This window comes from Molossus molossus, unplaced genomic scaffold, assembly GCF_014108415.1.
Source record: "Molossus molossus isolate mMolMol1 unplaced genomic scaffold, mMolMol1.p scaffold_m16_p_8, whole genome shotgun sequence".
In the NCBI taxonomy this organism is placed as follows: Eukaryota; Metazoa; Chordata; class Mammalia; order Chiroptera; family Molossidae; genus Molossus; species Molossus molossus.
In genome coordinates, this window is record NW_023425402.1 from 64658442 (window position 1) to 64679811 (window position 21370).

General features: G+C 38.6%; 1 long non-coding RNA gene across 2 annotated transcripts in view; it reads right to left on the reverse strand.

The window, feature by feature from the left end:
- Positions 1-2866: 2866 nt before the first annotated feature.
- The window catches only part of LOC118621801, a 45905-nt gene continuing 27401 nt past the window's right edge, over positions 2867-21370 (reverse strand). Inside the window, exons 4-5 of one of the 2 annotated variants that reach the window (XR_004957793.1) lie at positions 3406-3542; positions 2867-3059 (exon numbers count right to left, since the gene is read on the reverse strand). This is a non-coding gene — a long non-coding RNA (uncharacterized LOC118621801). Of the gene's footprint in view, positions 3060-3084; positions 3543-21370 lie in introns of those variants that run through there. The other variant, XR_004957791.1, reaches the window with a different exon arrangement.

Consider the following 21370-nt stretch of genomic DNA (forward strand, 5'->3'; position numbering starts at 1 on the left):
TCACACCCCAGCGAGTGAAAGACAATCACTGGGGGCACAAGAAGGAAACATTTTTAAAAATTTATTTTTATGTTAGTCTATCAAAAACTTCTTTTTTTGTTTATGATCCATAATATACATATTACTTTATTACATAAAAATATATTTATAAACAAATAAATAATACAAATATTGGAGGTATGTGCTTTATAAAACAATTGATAATAGTTCACCACTTTAAAAATCTACAGGCTCCTTGCCTAGGGAGAAGCAGTCCAGGATGGAGCCAGAGGTCAGAGGCCTTAAAAGGAATTTTGCAGAATAAAATAGAACAGATAAATTATATGACAGGTTTGGCCATGTGGAAAATTGTATAGAGAGCCATTTTACAGAGCTATTGAAAGGTAGCGAGACTTAACACATGTCAAAGAAATTAACGCAAATGAACATGACAATTATTAATTCCAAGAAAAAAAATACACAAGAAAGAAAATATAGTCATGCATATTACTTACATTGGTAATAGACAGTACTCATATAATTATCATGAAAATACCATATATTTAACTAAATAATAAAATATAATTACATTAAGAAGATTCAAGAAAGAGAGGGTACAGTAAGCAAAGTCCTCACTTTATGTACTAAACTGGGCAAATGAAGAAATAATAAAATATTAACATTAGTTTAAAATATGGAGGTAAATATCAAAAAAGGCTGCTATATAAGAATTGGAAGTAATTCCTCTTGAGATAAGAAAAAAATATGTGAGGGTGAGTAGAGAAGGAATTTGATTATTTTTTATGACATTTACCACGATTTCATTTTGTAGAACATTTGCATATAATATTTGCATATTATATTTTAATAAAAATGTAAATGACTTAACATTTATAGTAACCTCTGTAAAGAAATATGCATATTAAATCATATTTTTATAATAGTGAATATAGAAAAATATTCAAAATATAACGTTAACTGAGAAAGATGATAAAACCCTGGCCAGTTTGGCTCAGCAGTTAGAGTGTTGGCTTGTGGACCAGAGTCCCAGGTTCAGTTCCCGCTAGGGGCACGTACCAATTGCAGTTTGTCCCTGGCCCAGGTTGGGGTCTTGTGGGTGGCAACCAGTCGATGTGTCTCTCTCGAATCAATGTTTCTCTCTCTCTCTTCTACTCTCTCGCCCTCCCACTCTATCTGAAGATAAATGCAAAAATGTCCTCGGGTGAAGATAAAAAAAAAGAAGGAAAGAAAAGAAAAAGAAGATACAAATTTGTAAAATTTTTATAGTAATATATAGCTATTTAGATAAATTTTCAAAAGTTAGCCAATTCCACCCAGCCAGTGTAGATTGAGTGTCGTCCCATGGACTAAAAGGTCCCAGTTCAATTCCCAGTCAGGGCACATGCCTGGGTTGGGAGCTCGATCCCCAGTAAGGGCACATGCCTGGGAGGCAGCCAATAGGTGTTTCTTTCTTATAAAAATGTTTTTCTCTTTCTCTGTCTCTAAAAAAAAATCAATAAAAACATATATCTTTTAAAAAAGTTAGCCAATTCTCACTGTGGCCGGTTTGGCTCAGCGGTTAGAGCATCGACCTGCGGTCCAGAAAGACCCGGGTTCAGTTCCCACTAAGGGCATGTACCTAGGTTGCAGTTTGTCCTTGGCCCTCGTTGGTCGTGGGGGTGGCAGCCACTTGATGTGTCCCTTTCACATCGATGTTTCTCTCTCTCTCCTTCTCTCTCTCTCTCTCTCTCTCTCTCTCTCTCTCTCTCTCTCTCTCCCTCCCACTCTATTTGAACAAAAAATGGGGAAGAAAGAAAAGAAATAAAAGAAATGATTCACAAAACTAAAATAAATTAAAAAAAAAAAAAAGTTAGCCAATTCCTAATATACATGTCTCTTGTTGGTATAAAATCTGGATGCAAATACATCAAAATACATTTTTTAAAATACCTGAAAAGTAGTCATCACTGCATGATAATGGTGATTTTAATCTAATTTTGTATCTTTCTACATATTTTTTTAACTATCCACAAAAGTAAATAAGTATTACTTTCTTAGGTAGGAGGAACATTTTTTGAAAACTTTTCTGACCTTCACTTACAATAGAAATTGCTGGATTGCAATCAGGATTAATGTACCTGATGTGCCCCAGACCACAAAAGCCTGAAGGATACGAATTGGGCAGCACTGGGTGATAACAATTCTTTCGCTGACTTTTAACCTGCCTACTTTTATTACAGGGCCCTTCTCATGCCAAGAGCTACCACCCTCAGGAATTTCTGGACATTCTCAGGGACTGTCTCGAATGTGCTCAGGAACATGCCATCTGGTATCAGATGAAGCTGCTGCTTCTGCTGGGTGAAGATCTGCCAGGCACCTCTGCCACCCAGCAGAAGCCCTGGGGCCCTGACACTGACAGTATTGGCCTGTGGCCTCCAGAGCCGTCAATAGACCAAAGCCAGCCTCTACCCTCCCGTCACCCTGAGTTACAATCTGTTTAAGGGCTAGGAAAGGAACTCCACCAATCCCCAGGCTTTTAGAGAGCTTTAGGTAAAATAGCTCTTCCAGGATTTCATTTATTTGCTGTAAACCCAAAGTTTGCGCACACACTGCAAGAGTCAGTGCACAGAACTGAGCCAAAAGAAAATATTACATTGCTCAGATGTTCTGCTTGACTCCCCTAATTGACTGGGGCTTCAGTTGAGCCAGACCTGCCAGCCTGACTCCCGCTTCCCTAAGTCCGCTCTCCCTAGTTCTTTCTTTGGGGGCTCCCATGGTGTATCAATGAAAAAGGTTGTTGAGCCCACCCACAGACCTGTGGAAATGTTCAGTCATGTCTGAATTCCAAAGGAGAGAATAGATAGGTGCTGTTATTTACTCACATTTTACAGATGAGGACACTGAGGCACCGAGGAGTTGACTGAAGCATCCAGGTTGAGAAAGCTACGCAGTGGCAGTGTGGCTGCAGAGAATGTGTTCTCATCCACTGCACTGCACTGGCGCGGGAGCAGGCGTGAACTCTGCTCTGTGCTAGGCTCCTGTGGTTACCGAGAGACCGCTGCCCTCAGAGACTCGACCACCTAGTGATAAAGTGACAACCCCAGCTGCAGATATCTGACAGAAATTGTAGGAATAATCTTATGCAACCTTCAAGTCCCAGTTAGATTACCACCTTCTCCATGTAAGTAAGGATCAGCCTCCAGATGCACGCGCCACCTTCACAGTGAAGTCTTCCCGGGGTGCCCCAGGCAGGAATGAATCTCATCCTCTCTTATTCTCATAGCATTTCAACTCCAGGGAATGTATCCCTGTCTGCTTCTCCTTACAGGGAGTGATTCGTGTTAGCTTCTCACACTAGAACACGAGCTTTGTAAAGACAGGACTCATCTGGTTGCCCTAATGTTTGCTACAGTGCGCACCACCCACCTGGCGCAGAGGAAGTGTTCGATGGACGTCTTTGTTGAGATGCACTGGCCTTGCGCTGACACTTGGTGGGTATGCGATGATTGCTGGTTGCTGATTAAATGATGAACAATGTGTGCTGAGGCCTCTCACAGGAGGTCCTGCAGAAGCAAGTAGTAGGTCAAACCCTGTGAAATTGTCATTTTATCAGCCAAATTGTTCAAATATGAACAATTTCACGAATCATTTCGATATAAGAAAAATATTCTAAGGAATAGCCGATAAACCCTGGAAAGTGTTTCCTAGCAAAGTTTTGAAATCTCCCTTCTTATATATCTTTTATAGTCTACCTAGAGCAGTTAAATATATTTTGTAAAAGTACCCAAAAAGTCCAAATTATAGATCATAACTCCTCAAATATTCCAAAGCCTGGAAAACAAAGATGAAATTTCCTTCCAACAACTTTGTTCAGCCTTGAGTCCCTAGGGTCGTGTGCACAAAGCCAGTTGCGAACAGTCCATCAGAAGAGAAAGTAGTTTTACTCAGTGAGTAAATCTTGGCCAAAAGGCCAGCTGAGAAAAACCCTCTGGTGCCTGGTAAGTTGGGGTTTCTATGTGCACTAAATCCCTCATTGTTCCCTCCATTCCCTCTTCTGTTCCCTGACTTCCTTTAGCAGATGATCTGCCTACGTATTGGTGTTTGGGGACCAACATCTGTTTGGAAAAGATGTCAATAGTGGGAATTCCGTCCAATAGATGAGAATTTTCCTCAACTGGCAGGTTTTTGTTTTTTGGTTTTTGCCTGGTTCAAGCCTCTGGAACTAATAGCAGTAAAGGTAGATGACAATGTAATTTGTGGACATTTCACCTGGAAACAGTATCTTTTCTTCTCTAGAAACACTTGCCGGAAAAAGTTCCAAGATGCCTGTGAGACCAAACAATACCTATCCTATTTTATTACATGGGATGAAACATAAGACTTTATGCTCCATTAGAAGAAGGTTTCATTTTCACTCTAGGAAGGTAGTTCAACATCACAGCATCTTATCTTGTTCTTTCCTTTGTATTTAATATAAAGGACCTTAAAATTCCCCAATTCTATCCCCCATACCCACCACCTCAGGCCTTCTGAAGCTTTATCATCCGATTTTACCATCTGAGAGAATGTGCTTTGTAAGAGTGCTGATATATGTGTGGTGTATTTTTTAAAATAAAACGACAGCCTGATAAAAAGAAGAAGTTTGCTCTCTAGTGGCTGACTTACAAAAGGCTCTGAAAGCCACTATACAATAAGATGTGGAAGAAAAAGAGAACATTTAACAGAAACACTTATGGAACAAGGTCTGAGTAAGTATTTGGTGTTTTTTTTTTAATTTTTCCTTACAGTGAAAAACTACACCTTAGAAAATGTGCTCTGGATACTTTTACTATTAAAATTTTTCTTGTCATTGAGCTAATTTTAATTCTAAATTCTTAGAGTAGCAATTAGGTTTCTGGTGGTTTATTAGCCTATTGTACCTTTAGAAAGCTCTGTGGATTAGTTTAATACCATATAATTAATGTCTATTATAAACATGCTGCCCTGGAATATAATATCATTAGAGCTTTTTAAACCACTTTTAGTTCTTTGCAGAAAGATTATATATATTCAGGGATAAATAGTGTAGTTACTAATATAATGCTGATTAGTACTATTTTATTACTCCTTTTACTATAACCAAATTTATAAAATTTTACTATAACATGAATTATTAAAAAAAAAAATTACTATGTGCCCCTCTTAAACCTGCCTGCCACGTTACTTCCTCACTTATTCTCCAACCGATCCTCTTCCGTCTCCCCGAGTCCACATTACTTTTCCCAACTTTCTCTAGTAACTTCATCACATAATAAGAAAGAAACATCACCATTGGTCCCTGGAGTTCCCACCGTCCACGCTTCAAAAAAGGGAGGGCGGCCTAGGAAGCTTTCTGCCTGCACAGTAATAAATACTTTAAAAGATTTTCAGATTTGTAAATATTTCTGGCCTCATTTCACCTATGAGAAAGGAATTCGATGGCAGAAAGAGGCTTAAACTCCTCAGAGGCTCAGGACGACAGTGGAAGTGAAGTGCTGGACAGTGCAAAGAAGAGCTTGTATGGGGTGGAGGAGCAGGCATGAAGGGACAGTGTGGTGAGGCGTGGTTAGAAGAGAAATTACACAATCTGATTTTTATTTTTTTAAATTATTCTGGCTGCTGTATGGAAAAAAATACCACAATAAAGACAAGAGTAGACACGGGGAAACCGCTTTGGAAAGTATTGCAGTCATGAGCACAAGAAAGAGGACAAGCGTGATGGCAGTGGAGCTGGGAAAGTGCATGGATTTCTGATGTGTTCTGGAGATAGAGGGGATGGTGGTGGATTAGAGGTGGGGTTGGGGTGTGACTTTGAGCAACTGTGTGGGTGGTGATGCCACTTAGTGGGATTGGAAAGGCTGAGAGAGAAACACGTTGGGGAGGTGAGTGGCAGAGCGAATAAAGAGTTCTGTTTGGGTTGGTCGTGGTTCAACTGGAGAAGAGGAGATGTTGGGTAACCTTCAGGAGATGTTAAGAGAAAATGTCAGGAGATGTCTGCACAATCAGATCTCTTGGTAGAAGTCTGGAGCTTTGGAGAGAGGTAGGGCTGATGATTCATACTTAGAAGCCTTCAGGATATAAATAACATTTAAAGGTGAGATCCCCAAGGAGAGAGTCTGGATGGAGAATAGGAAAGGTGTGGGCCTGACCATGGGGCATAAACATGTGAAGTAGAGAAGAGAGGGTCAGCCAGGAAGATTGAGCAAAGGGGGTCGGGTGTGGGAAGGAGAGCCGAAGGTGAGACAACTCTGCTGGGAGGTTGGGTAAGATGAGGACACAGAACTGACCATCAAATTTGGCCACACAGGAGCCACAGGTGACTTATACATCCCAATATAAGCATAAAGTTTTTTCTCAGTACAAATATGCAAGACAAAGAAACTAGACATTTGTACATAGTGTTTGGGAAATTTCCCTGTTGTTCATGTTGATAGATAGTTAATTTATACTTAATCTTAGATCTGGAATAATTTTCTTTGAATTCTTTTAGAGTCAAATTGGGCAAGAAAAAGGGATGTTGGATATCAGAAATGGAGTTGTGTTCCATTTCCCAAAGTAACTTGTCTTCTCACAGATTAGGTTTAGGGAAGCTGAGATACAGGAGAAAATAACTAGGAAAGGGTAAATTTGACCTAGAAATTCAAGAAGATACAGGGAAGGGGGAAGCAGAGGTAGGAAAAGAGTACCTTGGGGAAGAAAGAAGATATAAATAGGAAAAAAAGAACTAAGGATGGACTTTTTCCGTCAAGCACAGCCCGAAACGAAATTTGAACTACCTGCCAGTCTCAGAGGAAGCAGACCCAGACAGACTAAATATGGAAAGCATTTCTGCTTCAGACTACATGCCAAGGGGTGGGGAACAAGGACAGAGAGTAACACATTCAACAGGAGAAAGAAGTTGTAATGTGAACAGGTGGATTACAGAAGTTGCTTATTTTCTGTGAGCCTTTTTAAAGTTCACATAGCTATTTAAAACACACACCTTAAACCTCCTTACTGGCTAGTTTCTGCACAGCCGTGTCTCTTGTTCGGCTGTGGGAAGGCCTAGGAGGACTCAGGTGGGAGACAGAACTGAAGAATTGTGGCCAGCAGAGTCCCCCCTCCCTTTTGAAACTTGATGTGTGATATTTTTAAGAGCTCGAAGAAGCACATTTTGAAAATGCAGAAACTTAAATAACAACTAAAGGAACAAAAACCAGTTGATTCTGCTTTCTCACTCAGATGGGTCTTTGTTCAATTCACATTACGCTATATGCAATTTAATGCCTCACTAATAATATGATGCTGAATGAAGACTACTGGGCTTCACTGGAAATGCTTGTTTGTGCTGATTCCATAGACAGAGACATCAGTAAGTCACAGTCAAGGGGGGTAACTTTCAGGACTGGCCAGAACCCTCAAACCAGGCTTGGAATCACACTTCTCATTTCCAATCATGACCTCCAATCACCAGGCAACTCCAGGTTTTACCACTGCAGCCTCCTTTTGCCAGGGACCCCAGCAGGGGTTGTTCTCGAGGTCCAAGGTTAGAAGCCTCTCTTTACATGGTTTCTGTATGGGATTGCAATGCTGGTTCACTTGACCCATTTCTTTGGCACATCAGAAACTCAAAAATGTCATTATTCAGGTTCTAACTTGTTTCTCTTTTTCTAATTTGTGGTCATTGATTTTTCCACTGGTATTTAAAAAACAGAGCACTCTGAATAACAGTGGGGAAGAGGATCATACGTCTCAGCTCTCCAAACCAAAGAAACACACAGGTGGTCAGTTGTGGCTACATAGGTTTCCCTTCTGTGCAGAAGCGCAGGATTGAAGCAGAAAGCTTCCTCCCCAAAAGGAAGGAGGTCATACTGTGCTTCACTGGCAATAATATCTGTAGAGAAAATAACAGTTGATGAAATGACTTTAAAATTATTTCATAACTTCTGTCTCTCCTGCAGTTCAGAAGGGAAAAATCAAAAAAAGGTTCAATATTGATTTATGGCCCTACTGTCTAGAATAGACCAGAAATATTACCTTCTCAGTCTACCGTGCTCCCATCCCTGAAGCACCTCCTCAGCCAAGAATATCCCCAAGTCTTCACCTCCAGAATCAAACTTCAACCAGCATGTTCCTGAGAATTTTTCTGGTTCCTTACTAAATTAATTTCAAGAGGGCTCCAAGCTTATGCAATGCCAGATCATACCAGAAAGTTATGTTCTTGGATCTTTGCTGAGACTTTGCAGACTAATTTTGGCATGTTAAGGTAAGTCTCCTCTCCATCACAGAAAAGTAAGAACTTAAAACAGAAGAAACCTCAAGAAGCTTCCAATAATTAGTTCATATTACAGAGGGTTTATCTGAAAAATAAATAAATAGGGCAGCCCAGCCCAGGGGCTAAATATTATTTTATAGAATGACAATAAGGCATATATCTTTACCTTGTTTTTATGGCTTCAAATAAACATTTAATTTGCCTCAACATTTATACATGGTGGTTTTTATGGTTTTGGTTGTTTGCATTTCGAACTGACATTAAGGCATACGTGTATGGAAATCTAGAAAGTTCAAGAAAAAAGGCCTTTATAGGTTGTTTATGTTCCTGAACAGTTTCAAGGAGGGAAAAAAGCTAGATATACATGTGCTTTAAATACAGCATCCTGAACAGCAGTGCTATGTGCATTTGTATAAGCTGGGTTTACCCCAAATTATAAATAATTCTTATAGGAATGCATAAGTCTATGTTTTATCTTACAATAAAAAAAGGATGATTAAGTATAGTTGGGGACTAGATTTGGGGATAATAAAAATAGGGGTAACCCCACATTCTTGATATATATTTCTTACTGCAAGTGTTGCTAAGGAAACCGCTTCCTATGCATACACTGCACATATATTTCCCCTATTTGTTATTCTCGCAAAGTGCATTATATCACATTTTAAAACTTGAGGACAAGAGCCCAGTGACACATATTCAAGGACACTCAAAGCTTAAAATAATTTGGAAAAGATTAATGAGGTTGTCCCAAGAGTTAGGGAACACAGTGCACTTAGCAAAGAAAAAATCCTACTCTCTATTGTCAGTATTTACTGTCCAATCCAAGCTAGACTCAATGCCCTTGAGCCTCAAAAGAGAGGTTTCTTCTATTTCTATGGCTCTGCCTCTCTCTCAGGTAAGAATGTTCAAACACATGCTTCATAGAATCATACAGAATATGACAGTTTAAAATAATCTAAGCTCCTCATTTTACAATGAGGAGACAAAGAGACTTTGCCACTTCATGGAGAAACTCATGAAACAAGAAGTCACTTTCCCAATACAGGAACAGGAATTCAGGGAGTGTTGTCTGATGTCTGGAATCTTAGAGTGAGATGACTCCTTGTCTTTCTCATTCAACGTGCCTTGCATTATAGAAATTTCCATGTAGTTTCGTTTTTATTTACACTACGGGCTTGGGCAATCATAGCTTCTTGCTTAATCCATCAATAAAAATTGATGCAGAGCTCACAGTGCCTGGGAAGACAGGAGTTTGAGGGTAGTTCAGATCCCAGTGGAACAGATGTAAACACGATTACTTGTTCATCTCCCAGGAGTACTCCAAGGCTGGTGGAATCCTGCCCGCAAAGCTTTTCTCACAGCTCTAGAAACTGGTTAGTTCGCATTTTTTCTCTTCCTCTTCTCTTTCCAGTTCCTTCTCATTGTGCCTTTATTGGCTACATTAATATCCAAAGAAATGTTCCCCAAAGGAAAGACAAATAAGAGAAGGGGCTAAGAACAACCAAGAGACAACCAAGAGAAGAACCCGGCCTTTGATGTAATACTACATGATTAACAATGATGATGGTAAAGAAGAATGTTATACCAACTTGGCTTTCCATTGCTGAAAATCTAAATTATTCTAAACAACTAGCTTCAACAACAGTTATCTAATCCCTTTTTTTTCCTAACAAGAAATCCCTTAAATTACCTGAAGTTAATTAGAAGCGACCAAACATTAAATACATATTTCTTTTTTGAATTATTGCATTATCTTTTTCACAAATGCTTGATTGAAATATTTTAGCCCAATATTTATCAGTCTGTCAAATGTCCATACTTTCTAGGAATGCAGTCTTATTTGTGTATTGTCTGAAATTCATTAGTCCTCTCCTTGTCCATACTCTCTGTCACCCACCCACCCTACCAATAAACATGCACCACACACGCACCACAATATAGTATTTTGCCTCGACCTTCTGGAACTTGTTTTTAAATCCAAGAACTCTGAGGCTCTATGGAATACAGAAAAAACTTATGCACTTAAAAATAAATGTAATTGAAATTTTTCTGGGTTAGATTTTTTTCCGTTTATGATTCCAAGCCTGAATATGGGCCCATAGAATTGCTTCCCTTAATCAGCACACTTGACCTCTGGCTAACACAAGAGGAACATAGTGAGTGATGAAATAAAAACAAGAAATCACAATGACATGAAACTAGAAATCAATTGCAGCAAGAGCATGCAAAGACATTTGTACACATGAGGCTAAATAGCATGTTATTAAACAATGAATGGGTTACCAAGGAGATCAAGGAAGAAATTAAAAACTTTCTGGAAACCAATGAAAATGAACACACAACAACACAAAATCTATGGGATGCAGTGAAAGCAGTTCTCAGAGGGAAGTTCATAGCACTACAGGCCTTCCTCAAGAAACAAGAAAAACTTCTAATTGACTATCTAACCTCACAACTTAAAGAACTAGAAAGCAAACAGAAAGAAAACCCCAAAGCAAGTAGAAGGAAGGAAATAGTAAAGATTAGAGCAGAAATAAATGACACAGAGACCAGAAAAACAAAGGATCAATGAAACAATGAGCTGGTTTTTCAAAAAAATAAACAAGATTGATGGACCATTAGCTAGACTCACCAAGAAACAAAGACAGAAAACCCAAATACACAAAATCAGAAATAAAAGAGAAGTAACAGCTGACACCACAGAAATGCTAAAGATTATTAACAACTACTATGAACAATTAATTACATGGCAACAAATTCGACAATCTAAGCAAAATGGAAAAATTTCTAGAAACACATAGTCTCCCAAAACTGGACCAGGAAGAGATAGAAAACTTGAACAGACCAATAACAACTAAGGACATTGAAGATGTAATCAAGACTCTCCCAGCAAACAAAAGCCCAGGCCCAGATGGCTTCACAGGGGAGTTTTACCGAATATTCAAAAAAGAACTAACACCCATTCTCCTCAAACTATTTCAAAAAATTCAAGAAGAAGGAAGACTTCCAAACTTGTTTTATGAGGCCAGCATAATTCTAATTCCAAAACCAGAAAAAGACATTACAAAGAAAGAAAACTACATACAGGCCAATATCCCTGATGAACATAGACGCCAAAATCCTGAAAAAAATACTAGCAAATGGGATCCAGCAATACATCAAAAAAATTATTCACCATTAACAAGTGGGATTCATCCCAGAGATGCAAGGCTGGTACAATATTTGCAAATCAATAAATGTGATACACCACATAAACAAACTGAAGAATAAAAACCACATGATCATATCAATAGATGCCGAAAAAGCCTTCGACAAAATCCAGCATCCATTTCCGATAAAAATGCTCAGCAATGTGGGAATAGAGGGATCATATCTAGACATAATAAAGGCCATATATGAAAGACCTACAGCCAACATCATACTCAATGGCAGAAACTAAAAGCATTACCCTTAAGAACAGGAACAAGACAAGGATGCCCACTTTCACCACTCTTATTTAACATAGTACTGGAAGTCTTAGCCACAGCAATCAAACAGGAAGAAAAAATAAAAAGGATCCAAATTGGAAAGAAGGAAGTGAAACTGTCATTATTTGCAGATGACATAATATTATACATAGAAAACCCTAAAGACTCCATCAGAAATCTACTAGAGTTAATAAATGAATTTGGCAAAGTAGCAGGACACAAAATTAACGTCAAGAAATCAATGGCATTCTTATACACCAATGATGAACTCACAGAAAGAGAAACTAAAAAAAAATCCCATTTATTATAGTGGCAAAAAAATTAAGATACCTAGGAATAAACTTAACCAAACAAATAAAGGACCTATTCGCAGAAAACTACAGGTCATTGAAAAAAGAAATAGAGGAAGATATAAAAAAGTGGAAGCACATACCGTGTTCATGGATTGGAAGAATTAACATCATTAAAATGTCCATATTACCCAAAGCAATCTATAGATTCAATGCAATCCCCATCAAAATACCAATGACATATTTCATAGAACTAGAACAAATACTTCAAAAGTTCATATGGATTCAAAGAAGACTCCAAATCGCCACAGCAATCTTGAAAAAGAAGGACAAAGTAGGTGGGATCACAATACCAGATATCAGGTTATACTACAAAGCTACTGTAATCAAAACAGCCTGGTACTGGCACAAGAACCAGCATATAGACCAGTGGAACAGAACAGAGAACCCAGAAATGGACCCAAGACATTATGCTCAATTGATATTTGACAAAGGAGGCAAGAGCATACAATGAAGTAAAGACAGCCTCTTTAATAAATGCTGTTGGGGAAATTGACAGCTACATGCAAAAGAATGAAACTAGACCATCAACTTACACCATACACAAAAATAAACTCAAAATGGATAAAAGACTTAAATGTGACCCGTGAATCCATAAAAATCCTAAAAGAAAATGTAAGCAGCAAAATTTTAGACATCATACGCAGCAGAATTTTTACTGATACGTCACCTAAGGCAACAGAAACAAAGGAGTAAATTAACACATGGGACTACATCAAACTAAAAAGCTTCTGCACAGCAAAAGATACCACCATCAAAATGGAAAGGCAACCCACTGTATGGGAGAGCATCATTGCTAATGATACATCAGATAAGAGGTTAATTTCCAATATATATAGAGTACTCATTCAATTCAACAAAAGGAAGACAAAGAACCCAATTAAAAAATGATCAGAGGAGCTGAATAGACACCTCTTCAAATGGGACATACAAATGGCTAAGAGACATATAAAGAAATGCTCAGTGTCACTAATCATCAGAGAGATGCAAATTAAAACAACAATGAGGTATCACCTCACACCTGTCAGAATGGCCACCATCAACAAATTATCAAACAAGTGTTGGCGAGGTTGTGGAGAAAAGGGGACTCTAGTACAGTGCTGGTGGGAATGCAGACTGGTGCAGCCACTATGGAAAACACTATGGTGTTACCTCAAAAAATTAAAGAATTGCCATTTTACCCAGTGATCCCACTTCTAGGAATATACCCTAAGAAGCCTGAAACACCAATCAGAAAGAATATATGTACCCCCATGTTCATAGCAGCACTATTTACAATAGCTAAGATCTGGAAACAGCCCAAATGTCCATCGGTAGATGAATGGATAAAAAAGCAGTGGTACATATACACAATGGAGTACTATGCAGCTGTAAGAAAGAAAGATCTCTTATCCTTTGAGACGACATGGAGAGACCTGGAAAGTATTATCCCAAGTGAAACAAGCCAAGCAGAAAAAGACAAATACCACATGATCTCACTTATTTGCGGAATATAATGAATATAACAGACTGAAGAATAGGGTAGACCCAGAGATGTAGAAGTAAGGTACAGAATGACAACCCTTCGGAGAGGGGATGGTGGGGGAAGGGAGGAGATAAACTACAGAACTTATATGCATGTACACATAACCAATGGACATGGACAACAAAACCGGGGATGGGGTGGGGGTTTGGGGAGGAGGGTGTCAATGGGGTAAAAAAGGAGAAACATATGTAACAAAAATAAAATAAAATAAATGTTAAAAAAAAAAAAAGAGAAGTCTTAGCAACCCAAGCTGACTTTCCATTCTTTTAGTTTTCTACTTCTGTGCTTTTGAGACATTGTAACATCCCTGATATCATTAACTATTTGTTTCAACTTTATTTCTTGTACAATTTCTAATCCTATGATGAAGAACTTGATGTTGGTCCTTAGAAACCATCTGAGAAACTAGCTATCTCTTTTTCAAACCGGGTCAGAATAACTGTTGTTATTATTATGAAATCATTGAAAGATGTATGATATAAAGTATTATAACATTTATAAAACCTTTCCTCAAGAGCAGTTTCCATAGAATAATGTTTTTATTTGTATAAATATATGTACTGTCTAATAATAATAATAATAATAGCTAACATTTTATTGAACACTTACTATCTGCATGACATTGTTTTACATACTAATACCTTTCATTATCTCACCCATATTTTAAAAAGAAAACCAAGACACTGTTTCCTATGTAAATTTTAGTTCCTCTGCTATAAATAAAAAATTATCTTACTTGAGCTTTCATCAATTTGTAAGAAAGATTAGATCTTCAGCTTCTGGTCTCTGCTATTGTACTTTATCTCTGAGTACAAGAAACCAAAACTCACCCAGCTGGTGTGGCTCAGTGGATTAAGGGTCAGTCCCATGGACTGAGAGATCCCAGTTTGATTCTTGGTCAGGGCACGAGCCTGGGTTGTGGGCTTGATCCCCAGTAGGGGGCGTGCAGGAGGCAGCCGACTGATGTATCTCTCACACAACATGTTTCTATCTCTCTCCAAAAAAAAAAAAAATTCAATAAAAGCACATATAAGAAAAAGAGAAACCAAAATTCACTTATTTTATCTCAGAGAATTTATTATATATTCAGCCTATGTATTTGGTTGTGAAAATACAAATTCAATTAATATATGTAATAAGAAATGAACAACTTGAAATTAAAGACATTTTTCTGTTAGCCCTATAAGACTAGGCAAATTGTTGCTGTAAATAAAATCTCTGCTTTGAACAGAACAGAAGGAAGATTCTTGAACATAGATCTTGAGCAAAATACAAAACTTTTGGAATTCTTGGGCTATAAGCAAAGCTATAGCCTTCCCTTCAAGAACTAGCCTTCAAAACAGTAGGCTAAAAACCAAAATGTGTGCATTTTATCTACTTTTTTTTTCTTACTGAAAACTTTCTGTATGTGACCTTCAGCAGTGGCTTAAGTGCATCTGTGTTTATGTCTGTGTGTGCAGAAAGACAGAAACAGATGGACAGTTAGAATATAAAGCCCTTGGAGAGATATCTGGCCATTTGTAACTGGAAGTCAGATCATTTTTTTTTTTTTTTTTTTTTTTTTTTTTTTTTTTTTTTAATGAATTTTTATTTATTTTTTTGTTACAGATATTTTACCTTTTTACCCCATTGGCACCCCCCACCCCACCCCCTCCACCCTGTCCCCGGCTTAGTTGTCCCTGTCCATTGGTCATGCATACATGCATATAAGTTCTGTGGTTTATCTCTTCCCCCCCCCACCCCCCATCCCCTCTTCTGAGGGATGTCAGTCTGTGCCCTACTTCCATGTGTCTGGGTCTACTGTATTCCTCAGACTGTTATGTTCATTATATTCCGTATATAAGTGAGATCATGTGGTATTTGTCTTTTTCTGCTTGGCTTCTTTCACTTAGGATAATACTTTCCAGGTCCCTCCATGTCGTCTCAAAGGATAAGAGATCTTTCTTTCTTACCGCTGCATAGTACTCCATTGTGTATATGTACCACAGCTTTTTGATCCATTCGTCTACTGGTGGACACTTGGGCTGTTTCCAGATCTTAGCTATTGTAAATAGTGCTGCTATGAACATGGGGGTACATATATTCTTCCTGATTGGTGTTTCAGGCTTCTTAGGGTATATTCCCAGCAGTGGGATCACTGGGTCAAATGGAAGTTCAATTTTTAATTTTTTGAGGTAGCACCATATTGTTTTCCATAGCGGCTGCACCAGTCTGCATTCCCACCAGCAGTGTATTAGAGTTCCCTTTTCTCCACACCCTCGCCAACACTTGTTGTTTGATGATTTGTTGATGGCGGCCATTCTGACAGGTGTGAGGTGATACCTCATTGTTGTTTTAATTTGCATCTCTCGGATGATTAGTGATGTTGAGCATTTCTTCATATGTCTCTTGGCCATTTGTATGTCCTGTTTGGAGAGGTGTCTATTCAGCTCCTCTGCCCATTTTTTAATTGGGTTCTTTGTCTTCCTTTTGTGGAGTTGTGTGAGCTCTCTGTATATATTGGAAATTAACCCCTTATCTGATACATCATTGGCAATGATGTTCTCCCATACAGTGGGTTGCCTTTCCATTTTGATGATCGTTTCTTTTGCTGTGCAGAAGCTTTTTAGTTTGATGTAGTCCCATGTGTTCATTTTCTCCTTTATTTCTGTTGCCTTAGGTGATGTATCAGTGAAAATTCTGCTCCGTATGATGTCCGAAATTTTGTTGCCTACATTTTCTTCTAGAATTTTTATGGATTCATGGGTCACATTTAAGTCTTTTATCCATTTTGAGTTTATTTTTGTGTATGGTGTAAGTTGATGGTCGAGTTTCATTTTTTTGCATGTAGCTGTCCAATTTTCCCAACACCATTTATTAAAGAGGCTGTCTTTACTCCACTGTATGCTCTTGCCACCTTTGTCAAATATTAATTGAGCGTATTGCCTTGGGTCCATTTCTGGGTTTTCAGTTCTGTTCCACTGGTCTATATGCCTGTTCTTGTGCCAGTACCAGGCTGTTTTGGTTACAGTCGCTTTGTAGTATAACCTGATATCTGGTAATGTGATCCCTCCAACTTTGTTCTTCTTTTTCAAGATTGCTGTGGCTATTCGGGGTCTTTTTTGGTTCCATATGAACTTTTGAAGTATTTGTTCTAGTTCTATGAAATATGTCGTTGGTATTTTGATGGGGATTGCATTGAATCTATAGATTGCTTTGGGTAGTATGGACATTTTAATTATGTTAATTCTTCCAATCCATGAACAGGGTATGTGCTTCCACTTTTTTATATCTTCCTCTATTTCTTTTTTCAATGACCTGTAGTTTTCTGCAAATAGGTCCTTTACTTCTTTGGTTAAGTTTATTCCTAGGTATCGTAATTTTTTTGGAGCGATGGTAAATGGGATTGTTTTTTCAGTTTCTCTTTCTGTGAGTTTATCATTGATGTACAAGAATGCCGTCGATTTCTTGACGTTAATTTTGTATCCTGCTACTTTGCCAAATTCATTTATTAAGTCTAATAGATTTTTGATGGAGTCTTTAGGGTTTTCTATGTACAATATCATGTCATCTGCAAATAATGACAGTTTCACTTCCTCCTTTCCAATTTGGATCCCTTTTATTTTTTCTTCATGTCTGATTGCTGTGGCTAAGACTTCCAGTACAATGTTAAACAAGAGTGGCGAAAGTGGACATCCCTGTCTTGTTCCTGTTCTTAATGGAAATGTTTTTAGTTTCTGTCCATTGAGTATGATGTTGGCTGTAGGTCTTTCATATATGGCCTTTATTATGTCGAGATATGATCCCTCTATTCCTACATTGCTGAGCGTTTTTATCAGAAATGGATGCTGGATTTTGTCGAATGCTTTTTCAGCATCTATTGATATGATCATGTGGTTTTTATTCTTCATTTTGTTTATGTGGTGTATCACGTTTATTGATTTGCGAATATTGTACCAGCCTTGCATCCCTGGAATGAATCCCACTTGGTCATGGTGAATAATTTTTTTGATGTATTTCTGGATCCGATTTGCTAGTATTTTGTTCAGGATTTTGGCATCTATGTTCATCAGGGATATTGGCCTGTAGTTTTCTTTCTTCGTAGTGTCTTTTTCTGGTTTTGGAATTAGAATTATGCTGGCCTCATAGAACGTGTTTGGAAGTCTTCCTTCTTCTTGAATTTTTTGAAATAGTTTGAGGAGAATGGGTGTTAGTTCTTTTTTGAATGTTCGGTAAAACTCCCCCGTGAAACCATCTGGGCCTGGGCTTTTGTTTGCTGGGAGAGTCTTGATTACCTCTTCAATTTCCTTAGTTGTTATTGGTCTGTTCAAGTTTTCTATCTCTTCCGGGAATAGTTTTGGGAGACTGTGTGTTTCTAGAAATTTGTCCATTTCGCTGAGATTGTCGAATTTGTTGCCATATAGTTGTTCATAGTAGTTGTTAACGATCTTTTGTATTTCCGTGGTGTTGGTTGTTACTTCTCCTCTTTCATTTCTGATTTTGTGTATTTGGGTTCTCTCTCTTTGTTTCTTGGTGAGTCTAGCTAAGGGTCCATCAATCTTGTTTATCTTTTCGAAAAACCAGCTCTTTGTTTCATTGATCAGATCATTTTTTTTTTTAATTTAGAGACATATTTAGTATAATCCTAAATTCATAATATTATTAGTTTTAACTTGAATTATACCCCCCAAAATACCTTGTAATCAGAAAATTTCATGTTGCTGACTTAATTCATCAAAATACATCTGCTTAAATAGCTGACTAGTCAGGTTCTCAAGTTGCAGAAGTGTAAGAATTCATCCTATTTATCATTGTATCTCCTGTAACTCATAACATAACACCATGACTTGATGGCAGAACCACAAAACTGAAAAATGGAATACCCGAGTTCTTGTTGTTGGTTCTCCAACTGACTAGCTGGCTCTAAGCCCCTGCTCTAACCCAGACTATGACCTTGTAGAGCTGAGGACTTGATCTTGTAAAGAGAGGACAACAGTACCTATTTGTAAGTAAATGAAGAGAGCAATCTATGATTCTAGTTGGTAATCACAAATACTTCTCCATATTGGAGTCAGAGTTGATATACCATTTATATTTTAGTGCTCATAAATAATGGTCAGTATGAAATTTGTAATAGGAACTCAGAATGCATTCAGGCATTTTGGAAAGAACTCAACTGGCCACTTGCCGATAAATGGCCATATTTATAAATAAGGGTGAAAACTAACATGTTCTCATTAAACTCATTCTCTCCCCTACCAAGAAGCCTGAAGGGAGATATATACCTCCATGTTACGAAATAAGAAACTAAAATCAGAAAAGTTAAGTGATTTGCTAAAGTTCACATAGCTAGCAAGTGAATATGCCAGAATTTAACACCAGACTGACAGATGTGGAGAGCAATTCCTTTTTGCTATGTATCTTGCCACATCAACGTTTCTGTGCCAACACATATATTACAGTAATACAGCTCTTCAAGGTCAGGGAATAAGTTCTGTCCATCCTTGTATTGCTAGTGTCAGCACAGTAATGAACAAAAACATACTGAATGAAGGAATTCACATTCAACAACTCGTAGTTTCCTAACCCTCCTTAGAAATGTTGCCCGGACACGGTTTGAGGGCAGTTGGACAGGCCTCCATCTGTAAGCAGCTTCACCTGTTACCCCAGTGTGTCTACAAATACTATCATTTTCTCTGTGTGCCGTGCTGTGGGAAAGGTTGGGAAGCACTGCGGAACTTGTCAATGTGAACAAGGGCAAATTATGTGCTCGTTAAAGTAAGAGTGATTTCTAAGCTGGGAAGAAAGGAAATCACAAAGTTTGAAAGTCACAGCCTGGCCACAATTGGAGTGGAAACTCAGAGAACCAATGGAAACCATGATAATGAGCTGCCTGGAATCGGGAAGAGAGAAAGAGAGACAAGCAGTCACTTGGCAAGGGAGAGAGAGAGAGAAGAAACCCTATACCAAAAACAAAGAAGGAGGAAATAACATAGTAGATCATTCATCAGAGCTGTGGATGGCACTGAGAGAGAGCTGGGTAGTGGGTGAAGGCAGGTAATGTGAGCTCCCTAGGACTAGGACACAAATTGTTTTGGCCTGAGTAGTATAGAAAACTACTATGTATCTTCACAGATGGTCCAATCCCCTTATATCATTCATTATAGTGACAGTAGTTGCCATTTATTGTGTATGTATTACATGCCAGGCATTTCACACACATACAGAATCTTGTTTTTAAAGATCACATGATTCTCCAAAGTGTATATTATTGTCCCCACTTACACAGCAGGAGCTTTCATGTCAAATGGGGTAGGTAACTCGCTCAGTGTTTTTATACATCTGGTAAGAAAGGAGTAGCCAGGACTCAACCCCAGACTGTCGGACTCCAGAGCTCACACTCTTCCCACTGTGCCTTGCTGCCTCAGCCCATCTTACCTCCATCTGAGAGACAGGTGATGCCCTTCATCTTTCTTAGCAAACACCTTCCAGTAAGAAAAAATGGGGGAAAGACTTATCTAACTCCCAAAGCTCGATTACAGCTTAACCAACTGATGGTGGCAGAGTGCTTTGAAAACACCATTGCAGCTCCATGAACACCATTCACTTTCGGGGCTCTGAGGCCCTGGGATGAAAGGCTCTACAACTTCTATGTTCTACCACAGCCACGAGTAAGGATTTCAGAGAAGAGCAGGAACATCTCCCTGGGAGAAGCCTTCAGAACCCTGGGCTGCCGGGGTAGTGGGAAGGCCCTTCACAGCAGAGCTGTCTTCTATGAAAGCTCCTGGTTAGCAAAGGGAGAGAAATAGGCTTTGTGCTACCAGAGTATCTCAACAATTTCTATAACACATGCTGAGCAGAAAAATGCTGGAAGGATTTGAGTGACATAATTTGAGTCTCTGATGGAAAGGCTAAAAACAAAAGAAAGTGAAATTTCCCAAATAAATATTGACGGACAATTAAAAGCACCTACTACTGCCTAAACCTCTGGGCCACCAACTTCTTACTGTTATAACCTGACCACAAACCTCAGAAAGCCATCCAGAGAAAATATTGCTTTAGACAGCAGAAGCAGAGACAGCAGCCTTCTTTTATTTTATTTTTTGAGGCAAACCCCACCAGTAGCTCACATGAAGAGTCAGATTGATTGAGCAGTTGAGCAGCATACAGCTCATTATGTTTATTGAAGAAAGGCAGGGTACTGATTCTAGAAGGTGGAGAGTGGAAAAGCTTAGAGACAGAAAGCAATGAGTATTCAGCTCTGTTCTCATCAATCTTAATCTTGTTTCCATCACAACATGCACAATTCATGACATGATTTCCCAACCTCCATCGCACATCTTCTTTGCTTTTTTCCTACTTCATTGCTTTCCCAAGCCCAAAGTGGGGTATCAATTAGTTTTCACTGTATAACAAAACACTCCAAAGCCTAGTGGCTCAACAACAGCCATTTATTTAGCTCACAGTTCTGTGGATTGGTCAGCAATTTGAGCTGAGCTCAGCTGAGTTGTTTTTCTGTTCTTACCTGAGCTCATCCATGCTGCTCCTTAGCTAAGTGACTTTGTCTCTGGGGTTGACTGGCTGCCAACAGAGACTATGGGGACAACTGAGCCGCATCATCCAGTAATCCAGCCTAGACTTGTTCTTAGGGAGCTCAGCAGGGTTCCAAGAGTTAGAGCAAAAATATGAAAGTCCTCTTGAGGTCTAAACTCAAAATTGGCAGAATTCGGGTCTCTCGAATTCTATTGGCCAAACATGTCACAAGTTTGGCCAAATTCAAGGGGGAGGAAAATAG